Here is an 18,314-nt window from a genome sequence, read left to right as displayed (position 1 = left end):
ATACAGTATGTGTACACAGAGATGCGGTATGTTGTATGAGTCTTGTAATTGCTCTGTGTTTGTTTATTTGGTTGAATGTTAGTATTCTAAGTAGCTCTGTTTCTTAGGAGTTTTTTACGATTAATATGTATATAATGACAACTGTTGATTTCTGTCGGAGATTTGTACTGGCGTAATCTGTAAAATCCCGTTTGGTGTCGCATCGTTGCGCTGCCGATGATTGTAAACGTTTATAGCAAAGTTTGATTTTGCCTCGGCTCCCTGTACTCGCTAATAGGGGAGCTATCAGTGAGCTCAGCCGCGCTAGGCATTATGGGCAATGTAGTTTTGAACGTTTGGAACAATTGTTGTGATAGTAATTTATAAAAATGTTGAGTTGGCACATAGCCTACTGTGTGTGTGCATTGACCGGACTACATTTCCATGGGTCTGCATTATACTAGTATTAATTTTTTTAAATATTTAAACATTTCCATACAGATTATAATATACTATACTATATGGTAATAGGCCTTTGTTGTTGTTGTTGTTGTTGTTGTTTTTTTTAATAAAACAATTTTTCTATCCAGATGGAGGAGGCACACTTTAAATATATTAAAGTGATATAGGCATCTTTGAGGGAACTTCTAGTAAAATTCAAGTATCTCAAGGCCAGGCCGAGTGTCCTCTTTTTTGGAAATCAAAATATGGTCACCCTACCTAACCAACATTATAAACTACAGTATGCACAATATTTCCTTTACATGACATTCAATTCATCCAAAAATCTAATTTACTTCATTGGATAACACCATCTAACAAATTTGTATGAAATTGAGTCTAAATATTTTTTGCCTGTTATTTTTTTAAACACACACACACCCACCCACAAAATTCCATTGGATCTGAGTGGGTGTGATACTTCTGCTTCCATTAAGTGCCTTACTCTGGTGCCGATTCACTGCTTGTTAGAGTGGGATTGAAGTGGAGTGACTGATTGACTGCTTAATATGACAAAATACTCACGGAGATTGAATAAAGTAGTGTATCCAGTGGGTGTTACATCCCCTGGGATTGATATCACTTCTATATTCCAACCGTTGCCATAAAAGGCTGACAGAGAGCGTTTTCATTTTTTTTTCATTATAGTGAGTGTTGCTGATTGCATTTTCTACAGCACTCTCTTCAGTGTCCAATCGGAGTAAAAATGTACCTCACATTCATTGCTTTGGTCCACAGTAAGTGTTGAGTGCCATATGCTTTGGAAAAGCCTTCAATTTGACCCCTGTTGCGGTAGCTTTTTATACCTAATTCTCAAACTTATATCCATATGTTGTACAGTATAGGATGTAAAATACATCAGAAGTGGATCGAGTAGCAAATAACTTTATTCAAGTTATAGTAGCATTATTTCAAAATGATTTTCTTCAAGTCATCCAAAAAATGTACGCAAGTACAAGTAAAAAGAGTCTTTGGTGAAAGAATACTAGTAACATTGTGAGTGCTCACGATTTTTTTTTTTTTTTTTAATGGTATTTTTTTCTCAGCACAAACGTATCTATATGAACTATTATCATTATACTGTACAATAACCCATTGCATAAGTAAATTAAGTCAAAGAAGTTAAAAAAGAATATCATTGAATTCCAGCAAGAGAAGAAAAATATACAGAAATGAGGCATCATTCGTCCAAAGAGCACGAGTGCCCTCTAGTGGAGAAAAAAAGTTCCCAGTTTGAATAGTGGAATAGTGAATACCTAAAACTAAAACTGGGAGAGAAGTTAAAATCAGTGCTTTCAAGAAAAGTTGAGGGCAGCGCTCTCTGTCAAATACTAATTTTTTTTTATGGTGCAGTAGAGACGCCACGTGATTGAACAGGCCAGCGTGATCATAGAACAGCAAGCATGAATCAGGGGGTATAATGGAGTTATGTGATTATTGTTGTGACGTGTCGTTGGTGAAACTGGTAGAGCTACTGTTGGCATCACTGGCAAAAAAACAAACAAAAGTGAAATGTAATGTAGAATAAAGAAGAAGACAATTAATGTAGCCCAAAGTAGCGGAGTAAGACTAGCGTTTTCTTGTCTTCACAAATTTACTCAAATAAAACTACAGTACTTTTAGAAGGACATTTTCTCAAAAAGTTACTCAAGTTAATGTAACACAGTAAACGTAACGCGTTACTACCCACCTCTGTAATACATTCTTTAAAAGGAACCTCGGATTTAAAGAGACTCGCAGGCTCTAATAAGCCACAACTGTTCTGTTTTACTAAAATATCATATTAGATATAAATAAAATATTGCCATTAGTACATGTTTTGACCTACAGTGGGTACCATTTTTTATGTGCGCAATGGACACTTGGGGTGATGACGTAGTCTGTCACCGTCACTCGATGAACACTACCGGTGTTCTGCAATTCCTTCTACGCAGCGAGATGTTCAACACTAGTGCACATTGGGTAAAAGTCGTGAGTACTTACTATTTGTGTTTTTATTGAGTCTTTTATTACCTTTTCATTGCCTCAAAATACTTTTTGCATGTGTTTCCCTCTCATGCTTTTAAGCAGTGTTTTGTTGTGGTAGCGTTAAGGCAGATTGTTGATCTGTTGACCACATTAGTCACGTAGCATTTTTTAAAACCACCCTTATTTGATATTACTACAACGCAACGCTCGGCATGATAGGGTTAAGTATTTTCTTAAGGCATCTTTAGTATGTTCTGTCTTTATGCATCTAAACAAAACAATCTGAAAATGTACAGTTGTACTTTGGGTGTTAAATTCGCCTCTTTTAGGACGTTTTGCCAGTGTAGCACATTTTGGCAGAACCCCGGATTTTGTCCTACTCTCATCTCATCCCGTCTTTCCTGTTCATTTTGATTTTGCTGCTCGTTTTGTGAAGTTTCGATAGTGCTGTCATGCTCATTATTGTTCCTTTCGGATTCATATTGAAAGGGCTGAACAGATGACATACAGTGGGGAGAACAAGTATTTGATACACTGCCGATTTTGCTGGTTTTCCCACTTCCAAGCCATGTAGAGGTCTGTAATTTGTATCAAAAGTTCCCTTCAACTGTGAGGGACGGAATCTAATACAAAAATCCAGAAAATCACATTGTATAATTTTTACATAATACATTTGTATTTAACTGCATGAAATAAGAATTTGATACATTCCCAACTAGTAAATATTTCGGCTCTCAGTTCTTTTTTAAGAACCCCTCCTGTTCTCCACTCATTACCGGAAATAACTGCAGCTGTTTGAACTTGTTACCTGTATAAAAGACACATATTCACATGCTCAAACAAACAAACTCCAACCTCTCCACGATGGCCAAGACCAAAAAGCTGTGTAAGGACATCAGGGATAAAATAATAGACCTGCACAAGGCTGGAATGGGCTACAGGAAAATAAGCAAGCAGCTTGGTGAGAAGGTAACAACTGTTGGAGCGATTATTAGAAAATGGAAGAAGTTCAAGTTGACGGTCAATCTGCCTCGTTCTGAGGCTCCATGCAAGATCTCACCTCGTGGGGCATCACTGATCATGAGGAAGGTGAGGGATCAGCCCAGAACTACACGGCAGGACCTGGTCAATGACCTGAAAAGAGCTGGAACCACAGTCTCGAAGAAAACCATCGGAAACACATTACGCCGTCATGGATTAAAATCCTATAACACATACAAGGTCCCGCTGCTGAAGCCAGTGCATGTCCAGACACGTCTGAAGTTTGCCACTGACCATCTGGATGATCCAGAGGAGCAATGGGAGAAGGTCATGTGGTCGGATGAGACCAAAATGAAACTTTTTGGTCTAAACTTGGAGGAAAAAGAAGGATGAGTACAACCCCAAGAACACCATCCCAACCGTGAAACATGGAGGAGGAAACATCATTTTTTGGGGCTGCTTCTCTGCCAAGGGTACAGGACGACTGCGCCGTATTGAGGGTAGGATGGATGGGGCTATGTATCGCTAGATCTTGGCTGACAACCTCCTTCCTTCAGTGAGAGCCCTGAAGATGGGTCGTGGCTGGGTCTTCCAGCATGACAACGACCCAAAGCACACAGCCAAGGCAACTAAAGAGTGGCTCTGTAAGAAGCATCTTAAGGTCATGGAGTGGCCTAGCCAGTCACCAGATCTGAACCCGATAGAAAATCTATGGAGGGAGCTGAAAGTCCGTGTTGCCCGGCAGCAGCACCGAAACCTGAAGGCTCCGGAGAAGATCTGCATGGAGGAGTGGTCCAAAATCCCTGCTGCAGTGTGCAAACCTTGTCAAGGACTACAGGAAACGTTTGGTATCTGTAATAGCAAACAAAGGTTTCTGCACCAAATATTAAGTTAGATTTTTGTGATGTATCAAAGACTTATTTCATGCAATTAAATGCAAATTTATTATTTAAAAATTATACAACGTGATTTTCTGTTTTTTTGTATTAGATTCCGTCCCTCACAGTTGAATAGAACTTATGATACAAATTACAGACCTCTACATGCTTTGCAAGTGGGAAGACCAGCAAAATCGGCAGTGTATCAAATACTTGGCTGTATTTATGTCGCTAGAGTCAGTGTAACCCAGTGACGTCACTGCCAGTGTTGTTAATAACGGCGTTAGAGTATAACTGCGTTACTAACTGCATTATTTTTTTCAGTAGTGAGTAATCTAATTACTTTTCTCATCTTTCAAACGCTTTTACCATTACTGAGGATGTAAAGGCCTGCGTTACTTCGCGTTACTATGTTGGTTGAATGACGCAAGAAAAGTCTGTGAGACATGGAGAAAGAAGAGCAAGAGAGGAAAAGAGGGAGTTGTGACGACGTTGCAAACGCGATGCTAGGCTAGGTGGCTCCAATAATACCTGACTGTAGCCGACAGCCTACAAACTAAGCCCGCATAATTTTACGTTAGATATCACATGTATATGAACTAGATGCGAAATGATACACTTGCCGGTGTTGGTAAACACTCTTATCACAGTGGACTTCTCAGAAAGGCTCTGTTGTAGAGAACCTTCCCAGCGAACCTAGGTAACTTTTTATCTAAAATACTCCTAAATCAGCAAAATCTTGACTCGAATCTATCTTTAAATGATGAAACAGTTTTAAAACTTTCACATATATACAGTGCTGCTCAAAAGTTTGTGAACCCCCTCAACATTTTGGAATTTTCTATTATTTCAACCTGATTTCCTAATCAATCAATTCAGTAGTTTTTTTTTGTTTTTTTAACAGTTGTGTTGTCGAGACTAAACTAAAAAGAGTTTTCATCAACTGATGTAGGTGCAAAATTGAACTGTTTGGTCACAACCAAAACCGCCATGTCTGGCGAAAAGTCAACACTGCATACCACCAAAAGAACCTTCTCCCAACAGTGAAGCATGGAGGTGGGAATGTCAAGATCTGGGCTTGCTTTTCATCCTCAGGACCTGGACAACTCCACATAGTCCAGGGAATCATGAATTCTGAGGAATATTGTCAAATCCTAGAACATAACCTGACGCCATCTGTTTTGAAGTTAAAGCTTGGCAGAAGGTGGATCATGCAACATGATAATGATCCAAAGCATTCCAGCAATACAACCAAGGAATGGCTGAAAAAGAAGAAGATTCGTGTTCTGGACTGGCCCAGTCAAAGTCCTGACCTAAATCCCATTGAAATGCTGTGGCGGGACCTGAAGCGAGCAGTTCATGCCAGACGCCCATCAAACCTCTCTCAACTGACTGCGTTCTGCAAGGAAGAATGGGCAAAAATCCCCCAAAGTAGATGTGAGAGGCTGATTAGTCACTACAGAAACCGTTTGGTTGAGGTAATCTCTGCAAAAGGAGGCGCAATATCCTATTAACTGAAGGGGTTCACATAGTTTTGCACACATGATATCTCAGTTTTTCTTAAATCAACCACTTTTGTTAAATAAAGAATGACAATATAACTATTTCTTTTGTTTCAGTCCATTATTTGGAATGTCAGTATTGTGGATTTGGGTATAACTTAACATTTAATAAGGTTATTTTAGTTTTTTTTACAAAAAATCTGACCATCGCTGTGGGGTTCACAAACTTTCGAGCAGCACTGTACATACGCAATACTGGGAGCAATTTTAACAACTTTAATGGTTGATTCACAACATTAAATGACTTCCAAACATAGCAAAGGTTACTATCTAGTTATGGCAATATCCACATTACCCTAGTTAAGTTTAGGGTAAAAAATTGGGATAGGGCAACTGTCCCAAAAACCCTTTGAACTTCACATAGTGTGACCTATGTTTTTTTTTTTTTTTTTTTTTTTTTTTTAAAATACAAAAAAAAAAAAAAAAAAAAAAAAACAGTTACTTTGCCAAGTAACTAATTACTCTTACTTTCAGGTAACTGAGTTACTAACTCAATTACTTTTTGGGAGAAGTAATTTGTAACTGTAATTAATCTTACTTTAAAAAAAAAAAAAAAAAAAGATTAACAACACTGGTCACCGCCCTATGACGTCAACAACAACGGCGACCTACATACTAGTTAAACTAATTTTAGAAATTGTTTAAAAACGAAAGCATCAAGAAGGGGTTTTAATGTCAAATTATTTTTAACACATAATAATGTTTATCTTTTAAAAACTACAAGTCTTTTTATCCATGGTTTCCTTTAATGTTTTGGGTGTAGCAACTGGTAGATATAATGTACTACTTTCCTATGATAACAATGCTATAATGCATGATGCTTTCTTCAAGACTAAACAAAATTGGGTCATTCAAAGGCTATTACAAGACCCGGAGAGAGAGCACTTTTTTTGCCTTAATATATACACTGACTTTTTTAGTTTCTCTCTAACCACCCTCTACTCCCCCTCTTATTTTATCGCAATCACAGAATAAAGTCTTTGCTTCAGGGATAGTCTTCAAAAATATCCTGGATCAGCTGAATTTAATTAGGGATGTCTTAAATACCTCTCTAAATATATATATATAAATAGGGACATGTTTTATTAATAATGATACATAATTTATCTTCTCGAGCACTACCAAATGCTAAGTACTTGTCGAGAGATAACAATTGCCATCATGTGATCCACTTGGCCGATTCAATGCTTCTTTGAGAAAAAACAAAACAAAACATTATTGACTCACATGTTCAAATGACATAAAGGGGAGTAAAATATCTTATTGGTGTAGTTTTTATCTGTAATTGACAAAGCCGAGTACTAAAATGTATATTTCTCCTACTTGCATTTAGCATAGACTTCATAACCTAGAGTTATTAAGTCGATGCATTTAGTTATAAATAACTAATGAAAGAAAATCTATGCTTTTAGCACCTATAATACGTGTCTTTTGGAAAAGAGAACATTTTCACAAATCACTAATTTGTCAACAGCTGCATTTCATACTAAAAATTCTTTATTTAAACAAATGTGAAAGAATTATGTACATAGATGGAACTGCATCCGTTACCATGGAGACACAGCATTTAATGTTGTCTTCATGTCAAAGCTCCAGTAAAGTAGGCCGTTGCTGTTCTGGTGGCGACTCCCTATTGAGTACTTATTACCTGTCTGACAGCCCTCACTGCGTCACAAAACAAGGACTAGTGGCGGCTATTCAACAGTTGGTTGTAATTGGATAGCACCGCTACTTCTTTATCATTATTATCTGAATTAATGTGCACGTATAGGTAATACACTGTAAGCTTCCGAACTAAGCTTTTTACCATATTTTGGAATTATTTTAAAAGCTATTACAGTGTATCACAAAAGTGAGTGCACCCCTCGCATTTCTGCAGATATTTACTGTAATTTCCCGAATACAAGGCGCACCCGTGTATAATGCACACCCCAAATTTATTTGTAAAATCTAGGGAAAATTATTGTACCCGTTTATAACGCGCACCCTAATTTTAGCACCAATAAATAGAAGAATACAAGAAAACAGAGCTCGTGTACAGATACACAAATGTTATTTTACTGACTGGTGAAACACAGCACAAGCATAGCACATTGGTAGTTCAAAACATTACTATAAACTGACAACATTTACGGTAATAATATGATTTCACAACTTCTCCAACTTACCAGAATCTAGGAGAAAACAAAACAGATGTGACTTTTCTTTTAAAGGCTACTGTATAACTTGCTCGTGTCATCATGATGAATAAATGTTTCTTCCATGGATTGATACGGTAAAATAAAAGTGGGGACTGAAGTCGGAAAACGGAAAAAGCGCATCGCTGTGGACTGTATCAAGAGGAACTATTGTTATTTGGGTTTGAGTTTCCCGAGGGACAGATAAAGTTGACGGACACAGGAACTCTGTGTTGTGTTACGTTTGTTATGGTCCGAGTTTCCGAGTTGCAATAAACGTTGACTGAAATGAGTTCAAGAAACTAAATTCTGTGCTTTATGGAGAGTGAAAAAAGCAGAATTTAACACAGACGAAATCATTCGACCAATCAGTGTCGTATTACCGAAACAAGAATTACCGAAACAAAATGGTGACGTCATGTAACGTAATGGTCGGCAACGGATCGCCGCATACGTTTTCTTCAACACAACATGGCCGTGTCAATAAAAAAAATCTGTCTTCAGATATATACATAATTTATATATTTCTGTCTCCATCCATGTACCCGTGTATAATGCGCACTCATGATTCTACAAGTTTATTTTGGGGAAAACAAAAGTGCTCGTTATATTCGGAAAATTACGGTAAGTATATCTTTTCATGGGACAACACTGACAAAATGACACTTTGACACAATGAAAAGTAGTCTGCGTGCAGCTTATATAATAGAGTTAATTTATTTTCCCCTCAAAATATTGCCATGAATATCTAAACCCCTGGCAACAAAAGTGAGTACACCCCTTAGAAAATGCGTACATCATTAAATATCCAAATTGAGTACTGCATGTCATTTTCCGCCAAAATGTCATATGACTCGTTACAGGAGTGCTGTCAGCATTGCTGCAGAGATTGAAGAGGTGGGTCGTCAGCCTGTTTAGTGCTCAGACCACCCCAAGAGGAAGCCTCTTCTGAAGATGGTGCACAAGAAAGCCCGCAAACAGTTTGCTGAAGACATGTCAACAAATTACATGGATTACTGGAACCGTGTCCTATGGTCTGATGAGACGAAGATTAATTTGTTTGGTTTCGATGGTCTCAAGAATGTGTGGCGGCGACCAGGTGAGGAGTACAAAGTGTGTCATGCCTACAGTCAAGCATGGTGGTGGGAATGACATCCCCACCTCTTCAATCTCTGCAGCAATGCTGACAGCACAACTGTAACGAGTCACATGACATTTTGGAGGGAAAATAACAAGCAGTACTCAATTTGGACATTTAGGGATGTATGTAGTTCCCATGCGGTGTACTCACTTTTGTCGCTAGGGGTTTAGATATTAATGATTATATTTTGAGTTATATCGAGGGGAAAATAGAATAACTCTATTATATAAGCTGCACACATACTACTTTTCATTGTGTCAAAGTGTCATTTTGTCAGTGTTGTCCCATGAAAAAATATACTTAAATATCTGCAGAAATGCGATGGGTGTACTCACCTTTGTGATACACTGTACATTGTTGGGGTGTCCAAAAGAAGACAAATTAAGAAAGTAAGTTTTGGAAATATAATTATTCAACATGTTGAGTGTTGGATAGCAAAGCAAGTTTGTTTGGCTGAATCATGGCTTAAGTCTTCTGTAATTATTTCCCTTGTGCTTTTGTTTGTCATCAAAAACTTTAGCATCTCTTTGAGATCAAATTCCTCTCTTTTGCTTCAATCCCTTTTCACTGTGGCAAGTTTGGACATGGGAGTAGACATCAAAGCATTAGGTTTACCCTCCAAAATCCTCCCCAGCAGGGCAGCCTGGGCCTTGGCTAATATCAGGCACTGCCTTCCCAGAAGACATTGGACCATGGATGAAGGGATTGTCTGATGAGACTAAGTATATATTTGTGGTGTCAGATGAATTTGTCAACCAGGATCTGGTTTACTCACTGAAACACCATTGGAAACCCAACTCACTATGATAAATAAATAGCGGCAAGCAACGGCCAGACTTGTATTTTTAGGAACCAAACTACTGGATCATCTATTTATTTTGGTACTGTAAAGCACGTAGGACTTGACAAACCACTGACAAGCATTTCATATTCAAAATTACTTTCCTCACTCGTTTGCAGACTCAAACTGCGGAGAAGTCCCTATTTCTGCTTCCTCCAAAACAATGTGGTGTCATAATAACAAAGAAATAAACATTGATGATGGATATGAGCGTGGGAGACTAAAACTTAATTATTTTAATGAAGGATTCCAAAGAATAATCCAGACACATGATGAGAGTCGACAATGAGTTTCCAATTACCGTTGACGGTTTAAGACAAAAGGAAATTTATCTAATAGGGAAGTGTCAGCACTCTGTGGTATGACAAGTTAGTAACAACAGAAGCTAGAATGGTGAATTAATCTGTTCTCGACTGCTTTGTTGTAGCCTTTTTTTTTTTTTTTTTAAATAAAATTTAAACACAGGATTCCACGGCATCAATTTCAAACTGATAAGCATCAAGAGCACATATTTAAATTATTACAATCATCCATTATGACTTATCTGATCAAAATTGATATTCTTCATTTTAATTGGCTTTAGAGTGTGTATTTCGCATTCCCACCATCCTTCATGTAGCTGAACTGAACAGAAAAGGCAGCAGCTGCTTCACTGACGTTTGCTAGTGCGGAGACCGTTGAGATGAAAGCTATTGTGTCAATTCGTCACCTAGTTAAGAGGATGCCATTTTAGGCAGTCTGAAATTATAATAATAAAACATCATCCCTTTGAACCTTCAGAAGAGGGTGCTTGCCACTAAGTTGGCAGCCAATGTTTTTAGCACAGCAGTCAGCGCAATCAACTCCCAAGCTGGCGATGGAGTGGAGGAGAAAAGAACAAATTGTCGACCATTCTCACATTCACTAAGACTAGGTTTATACCACAGGTCTTAATGCACGAATCAGATTTTTTCGTGTTTTTCCGACTGGAGTGAGGAATTAAGTTGATGGTCTGAACTGGAAAAGTCACATAAAAGTGGACCATTTCCAAATCCGATCTAGGTTACTTTCGTATGTGGTATAAATCCGATCAGGGACACATTTTTCCAGAATGTGACTGCTGTCTGAACTTTCAGGTCGCCCAAATCGGAATTCATGCACAATTACGCCAGCAGAGTGCGAGAGACAGGGCGCTACGGTAGCGATGGAGCTGTGCATTAGCATTAGCGCCTAGCTTGAACGCGGCTTTTAGGGAAGAGAAGGCTTGACAACAGTCATAAAAAAACAAAATAGGGGGGAATAAGCCTAAGAATGCTCAGTTTTCTCTCTGTGCTCCAAATGGGCAATAGTTCAAGATTGGTTACAGGGCCGAGAATCGGGGCAAACTGTTCGTACATGTGTGCGTCATGCAAGGGCGTAGGTTTGGTCTCAACATTGGTAGGGACGATATAACAGCATAACCTACATGTCCACTTTTTGCTGAGGACAGGACATTAATATGACCAAACAGACTGGGCGAACGGGGGTCAGGGCTACATTTCTAATGAATATGAACCTAATTGATAGGCTAAATTATCAATGTAAAGTAAATCTGTATTGACTTATACTTTAATGTGTATTGGTTCAGGTGATAAACAAAATAAATCTATTGACTTATACTTTAATGTATATTGGTTCAGGTGATAAACCGTTCAGTTCAGACCTTTGTTTTAAAAAACTACGAAAACATTTTGAAAACTTTCAGAATAAACGTCTGGATTTTATTAGCAAATTTAAATTGCAATATTTGAACATAAATTATTACAACATACATGTGTTAATCATCCCTTAACTATCCAGAAATGCAAAAAATAAACATTTGTCTTATGACCACTTAACATTGTGTGTCTAAATAAAGAAATTAAATATAACAACAACAAAAATTGGCGGCACGGTGGCTGAGTGGTTAGCACGTCTGCCTCACAGTTCTGAGATCAAGGGTTCAATCCCGGGCTTCGGCCTTCCTGTGTGGAGTTTGCATGTTCTCCCCGTGCCTGCGTGGGTTTCCTCCGGGAACTCCGGTTTCCTCCCACATCCCAAAAACATGCATGGTAGGCTGATTGAACACTCTAAATTGTCCATAGGTGTGAGTGTGTGCATGGATGGTTGTGTGTCTCCTTGTGCCCTGCGATTGGCTGGCAACCAATTCAGGGTGTCCCCTGCCTACTGCCCGAAGTTAGCTGGGACAGGCTCCAGCACCTCCGCGACCCTCGTGAGGAATAAGCGGCATGGAAAATGAATGAATGAATGAAAAAAATCAGTCAGGGATCAAGAAAAAAAAAAAGTTTAATAAGTTTAATAAATTTTAACAGCTTCCTACTTCTATTTTGCAGGTTAGCAAATTCACAAAATTTAATGTTAACTCTGTAGTCGGACTTTTAGTAGCAAAATTAGTAGTGTGTTCCCAACCTCCACAACATTGATTTCTTTTTACCTTACTCACAGTGGCTGCTGATAGTGGTAAAAAAAAAAGGGGCGGAGGAGGTGGCATGTTGTCGACATCTTGCATTTTTGTGAGGGCAGTGAGTGTGTGTGTTGGGGGGTAGGGGGTCAAGTCATCAGCCAATCAAACATGGGTTTGAGGGAAAAAACATGGACTGGCACATTCAGCAAGTCAAAAGATGTAAATGTAAGTCTGAACATAATGCAAATCACTTAATAATGGTAGGGTCAATTCTATCCTTACAACTTTTGGGAAGACATACTAAATTACCTACAGTACATAATATAAAGTCATTATATAATGCAAATAAGGTTGCTTTAAAGTTGGTGGGAACAATTTGAGCGTCCTGAAATTTTGGTAGTGTTATGTCCCTACCGTCCCTATGCAAACCTACGCCCTTGGCGTCATGCATGCTATCAACTAGGGTTGTTCCGATCATGTTTTTTTGCTCCCGATCCGATCCCGATCGTTTTAGTTTGAGTATCTGCCGATCTTGATATTTCCCGATCCGATTGCTTTTTTTTGCTCCCGATTCCAATTAAGCAGCGTCATAACAAATTGAGCGCAACAATGACTGAGAAGGTCGTGCAGCGTATAAATTAATAGCGATAAATATTTTAACGTGACACATTTCTTGATAAATTGCCGCCGTTATCGGAATATTTTTGGTAACCCCTACGTTAAGCCTAAACTAAAGACTCTGGATGAGTGTAACATATTATGTCTGTAACATAAAATACAATTAGAAATTGATTTAATTAAAAAATATATATATTAAAAAAAGGCGTGGCCGATATTTTTTGCCGATTCCGATATTTTAAAAATGACGTGATCAGACCCGATCGATCGGCATCGATCGGGACATCTCTACTATCAACCCATAGAAACTTTGAATATAAGATTAAACTGGGATTATTTATGTCAGTTATTTGTGTCCTCTTTTTGGAAATCAAAATATCATCACCCTTGAATGACTGAGCCAGCCAGTCATTTGTTTTCATGCTCCTGCGTAGGCGGGTCAGTTAGCTCAGCGCCTCTCGGACTGTGAATTAGTGTGCATGCGTGATACTTGAACATGCTCAACGGACAAAGGCAGTCTGAACTGGCATGCCAAAAACCAGATATGACAAATAAATCAGAATTGTGCATGAAGACCTACAGTATGAACCACGCCTAAAGGCCGAGTTATGCTTCCATGTCAGACCTGCACCGTCAAGGAAGACCCACTTTACAACCCTGCGCCGTAGCCTGACGCGGTCCTATTGAATTTTCAAACCCTAGCGTCACGTCGACGCAGATGACGTGACGGAAATGAACTGTGATTGGTCCGCTCGAACAGTTGTTTCTTGTTTAGCTCGAAATCACCGCCATTGTACACGCAAATATGGAAAAATATGACGGGAGTATCATCGAAGAGCAAGTCTCGTCAAGACATCATTAAGATTGCCAAATGGAGAGGTCAGCAATTGAATAAAAAAATGGAAGCACCACCGAGATGTGTGTTCGGAATCGAGTGGCCACACGAAGCTGCCTGCTTTTTATCATTTTATGTTGTATTTTTTGTTGGCGCACTTCATCATTTATTATGTACATACAGTTGTGGTCAAAAGTTTACATACACTTGTGAAGAACAATGTCACGGCTCTCTTGAGTTTCCAGTTATTTCTACAACTCTGATTTTTCTCCGATAGAGTGATTGGAACAGATACTTCTTTGTCACAAAAAACATTCATGAAGTTTGGTTCTTATATGACTTTATTATGGGTTAACAGAAAAAGTGATCAAATCTGCTGGCTCAAAAATATACATACAGCAACACGAATTAGCAATTTCTTGCGAGTGATTATTGACTTGAACACTCATTGACTTGAACAAGTCAGGAAAGTCACTTGGAGCCATTTCAAAGCAGCTGCAGGTCCCAAGAGCAACAGTGCAAACAATTGTTTGTAAGTATAACGTGCATGGCACTGTTTTGTCACTGCCACAACCTGCTGCTGAGAGAAAATTGGTCAGGAGGGTGAAGATTCAACCGAGAATCACCAAAAAGCAGATCTGCCAAGAATTAGAAGCTGCTGGAACACAGGTGTCAGTGTCCACAGTCAAGCGTGTTTTGCATCTCCATGGACTGAGATGCTGCCGTGCAAGAAGGAAGCCCTTGCTCCAAAAGCGGCACCTTAAGGCTCGACTGAAGTTTGCTGCTGATCACATGGACCAAGATAAGACCTTTTGGAGGACAGTTCTGTGGTCAGACGAAACAAAAATCGAGCTGTTTGGCCACAATGCCCAGCAATATGTTTGGAGGAGAAAAGGTGAGGCCTTTAACCCCAAGTACACCATGCCTACCGTCAAGCACGGTGGTGGTAGTATTATGTTGTGGGGCTGTTTTGCTGCCAATGGAACTGGTGCTTCACAGAGAGTAAATGGGATAATGAAGAAGGAGGATTACCTTCAAATTCTTCAAGATAACCTAACGTCATCAGCCCGAAGATTGGGTCTTGGGCGTTGGGTGTTCCAACAGGACAATGACCCCAAACACACATCAAAAGTGGTAATGGAATGGCTAAATCAGGCTAGAATTTAGGTTTTCGAATGGCCTTCCCAAAGTCCTGACTTAAACCCCATTGAGAACTTGTGGACAATGCTGAAGAAACAAGTCCATGTCAGAAAGCCATCAAATTTAACTGAACTGCACCAATTCTGTCAAGAGGAGTGGTCAAAGATTCAACCAGAAGCTTGCCAGAAGCTTGTGGATGGCTACCAAAAGCGCCTAATTGAAGTGAAAATGGCCAAGGGACATGTTACCAAATATTAGCGCTGCTGTATGTATAGTACCCAGCAGATTTGATCACTTTTTTCTGTTCACCCATAATAAAGTCATAAAAGAACCAAACTTCATGAATGTTTTTTGTGACAAAGAAGTATCTGTTCCAATCACTCTATCAGAGAAAAATCAGAGTTGTAGAAATAACTGGAAACTCAAGAGAGCCATGACATTATGTTCTTCACAAGTGTATGTAAACTTTTGACCACAACTATATGTTTGCCGTGAGTCTGCGACTTTTTTACGTGTCACACTTCAATGAAGATTAAAGCACAGGTTATGTGTCAAAAGAGTTGTTTTGATGTTTCATTTTTTAAAACAGACAGGTCACACACGATACATCATCACTGATTGAGAGTGCCTCAGTGCTTTTATGACAACGTTAACATCAAGGCTTCCGACGCAGTTTGGGAAGTTCCATAGACGCCAGAAATCTGCTATGGCTTCCAACTGGCTGGTTGTAGAACACGGCAAACAAATCTGGCTGGAGGGTATTGCAGACCTCGGACAAAACGCTGGACGCGGTGCTCGACGCCAGTTTGAAGCTAGCCGCCACAGCTAGTTGGTTTTCACCCGAGGCTAAAACTCTATGCGGCATGCAAAGTTGGACAGACCGCCTCGAAACAGTCTTCTGCGCCGCCTGCGCGTCAACATTTATTCAATGTTAATGAGTTGAAGATCTACATTCAAGCGTTCCATCTTGCATTTTCTATTTTTTTCTCCGTTAAACTAGACAAGAGGAAGTCAACAAGCATGCCCCAAAACAGTACAAACATAACGCCACACCCCTCTAGTTGCTTGGCGGTGAATGACAGAGCAACGCGTCACCTGGCCGGAGAACCATCGAATGACGCCGTAGTCGCTGCGCTGTCACTGCAACGCGGGAGCATAACTCAGGCTCAAGTGTCTAAAGGACTCAAGAACTAAAGGCTGCCTTCACAAAGAGTTCAATATAGACAATTAAATGTTGACTTGTTGTTGAATTGATTTATTTCCATTGTGAGTAATACAGTCTGTTAGTCACTTGCAACCTTAGAAACATACAAATGCACCTTTGCGATGATATCACAAATGACCCACGCTAAGGATAAACCGTTAGAAAGTGCAGTTAGACAAAATCAGATTCTAATCTGATGAAGAGGCAATTATAGAGAGCGCCTTGTGTTTCTGAGATAGCAGCTCGTGTTTAATTTATCTGCCTGGAAATGAAATCAATAACTTCTTTTTGTTCTGCATCATCAAGTTGGGAGAAAAAGTAGTGCAGCCGTTCGATGAATCCTCCGCACCTAGAAGAGTGGGGAGGATGAGCTTTCAAAATCTTTTTGTCAAGGCAAGGTCTCAGGAAGGTGGAAGATAATATACCTTTAGTGTAAAGGTGTCGAAAATATGCCACAATCAAATTTATATTGGATGTTAGCTCCAAATGCATTTAGTACAGGATGCGATATAATGTAACTTGTCAAATACTCCACAGTAATATGGTCTAGATTGGATTCTGAGGGAGATAGTTGGTGCGTTATAGGAGCTGTAGCCATGGACATATCACGACTTTGCTCTCTGAGCAGCTTCTACGAGCGCTCAAGGAGAAAATAGGCACAGGAGGGATTATCTCTTGTTTTATGTTGTGTGCATCATTGTTTACTGTTCAAAGAACACACTCATGTTGTTCTGCTTATCAGGCATTCATGTAAAGTTGATTTTCCATATAACAAGTACAATGAAGAACCTTGCTTCCCTTAAGTCATATACTGTAAGATGTGAGACAGATAGCAAGCCCAGGTCTTACTTCAGATGCATCAATTGTTTTTTATTTGTTTCATTATAATTGACTTTTGGCTCATAATGGGCCTCATTTTAAGATAATACACCATTTATGAAAGAATGGATACTATTGTTTCTCTGTGTTGGAATTGAAGCCGAACTGTATTTCGTGAAGAAAACTGCTCTGAGCGTAATTATAGTTTTCTTAGCAGTAGTTACTTTTCTCTTGGGGACCTCTGGCTCCCTCCATCTGATCATATAATTCCATATTAGTGACACAGAGTAAGGTAAGTAGGGCACATGATTTTAGATATTTACTGTACTTTTATTGCTAACTTAAACACAAAGCCATTTATTTTACTGTTCCTTTGACTGTGTCCATGAGGTATAACTAAAAGTCAGGTCCCAAGACAAAAGTTACATTAGTGTGTGAATATAAGCAGGAGGATTATACGGACTAATGGCCGATCGCAACGGTGCTTAGGGTGGCTTTAACTTGTGCAAGGTGAATCCAAAGGCGTAATTAATAGTAAATGCTTTGAGGGACAGTCACTGATGGTGTAGGGGACTTTGGTGCAGCCAGCACAGGATATATTTCCACTCAGTGACTGTGTGAATCAGTGTTGTTTTTGGCAGCCCTTTTAATTTTTGTTTTAGTCTTAGTCTTTTGGACGAAAATACTTATTAGTATTAATCATATTTTAGTCATTTCAAAATGTGTTCGTCTTCATCTGGTTTTACTCGACGAAATCTCATACAGATTTTGTCATAGTTACTCAAAATCTTTTCATCTGTAAAATTTAAAAAAATTAGTCCACAGATTCGAATGAACATTGACGAGCACATATTGTAGCGTAACTTGGTGATGATAATACACACTCAGCAAGAAAAGCAGTACATAATTTTCATTTAAACAAACCTGGAAGCCCCGAACTGTATGTAAAAAAAATGTCTGAGTGTTTAATACTGGGAAGTCTGGGATTTTTTTTAATTTTTATTTAATTTTTTTTTGCCATTCTTCGAGTCGAGCCAAGCAATCAGTATTTCCCAGTAATTGCTCATTTACCATACATAACAGCTGAAGTGGGCTATTAGTGCAATGCCATTTTGACAGCTGGCTCTCCCCTAGATTTACTGGCCAGAAAAGCCAAGTGGCCATTGTGCTAGGAGGACGTTTTCCATTCTGAATCTAACACAGATGCTATGCTAGGAGTTACATTTAGCGTCTGATAATCACTCAGCA

The sequence above is a fragment of the Corythoichthys intestinalis genome, chromosome 22 (assembly GCF_030265065.1).
Source record: "Corythoichthys intestinalis isolate RoL2023-P3 chromosome 22, ASM3026506v1, whole genome shotgun sequence".
Classification (NCBI taxonomy): domain Eukaryota; kingdom Metazoa; phylum Chordata; class Actinopteri; order Syngnathiformes; family Syngnathidae; genus Corythoichthys; species Corythoichthys intestinalis.
Note: the sequence above shows the minus strand (reverse complement) of the source record.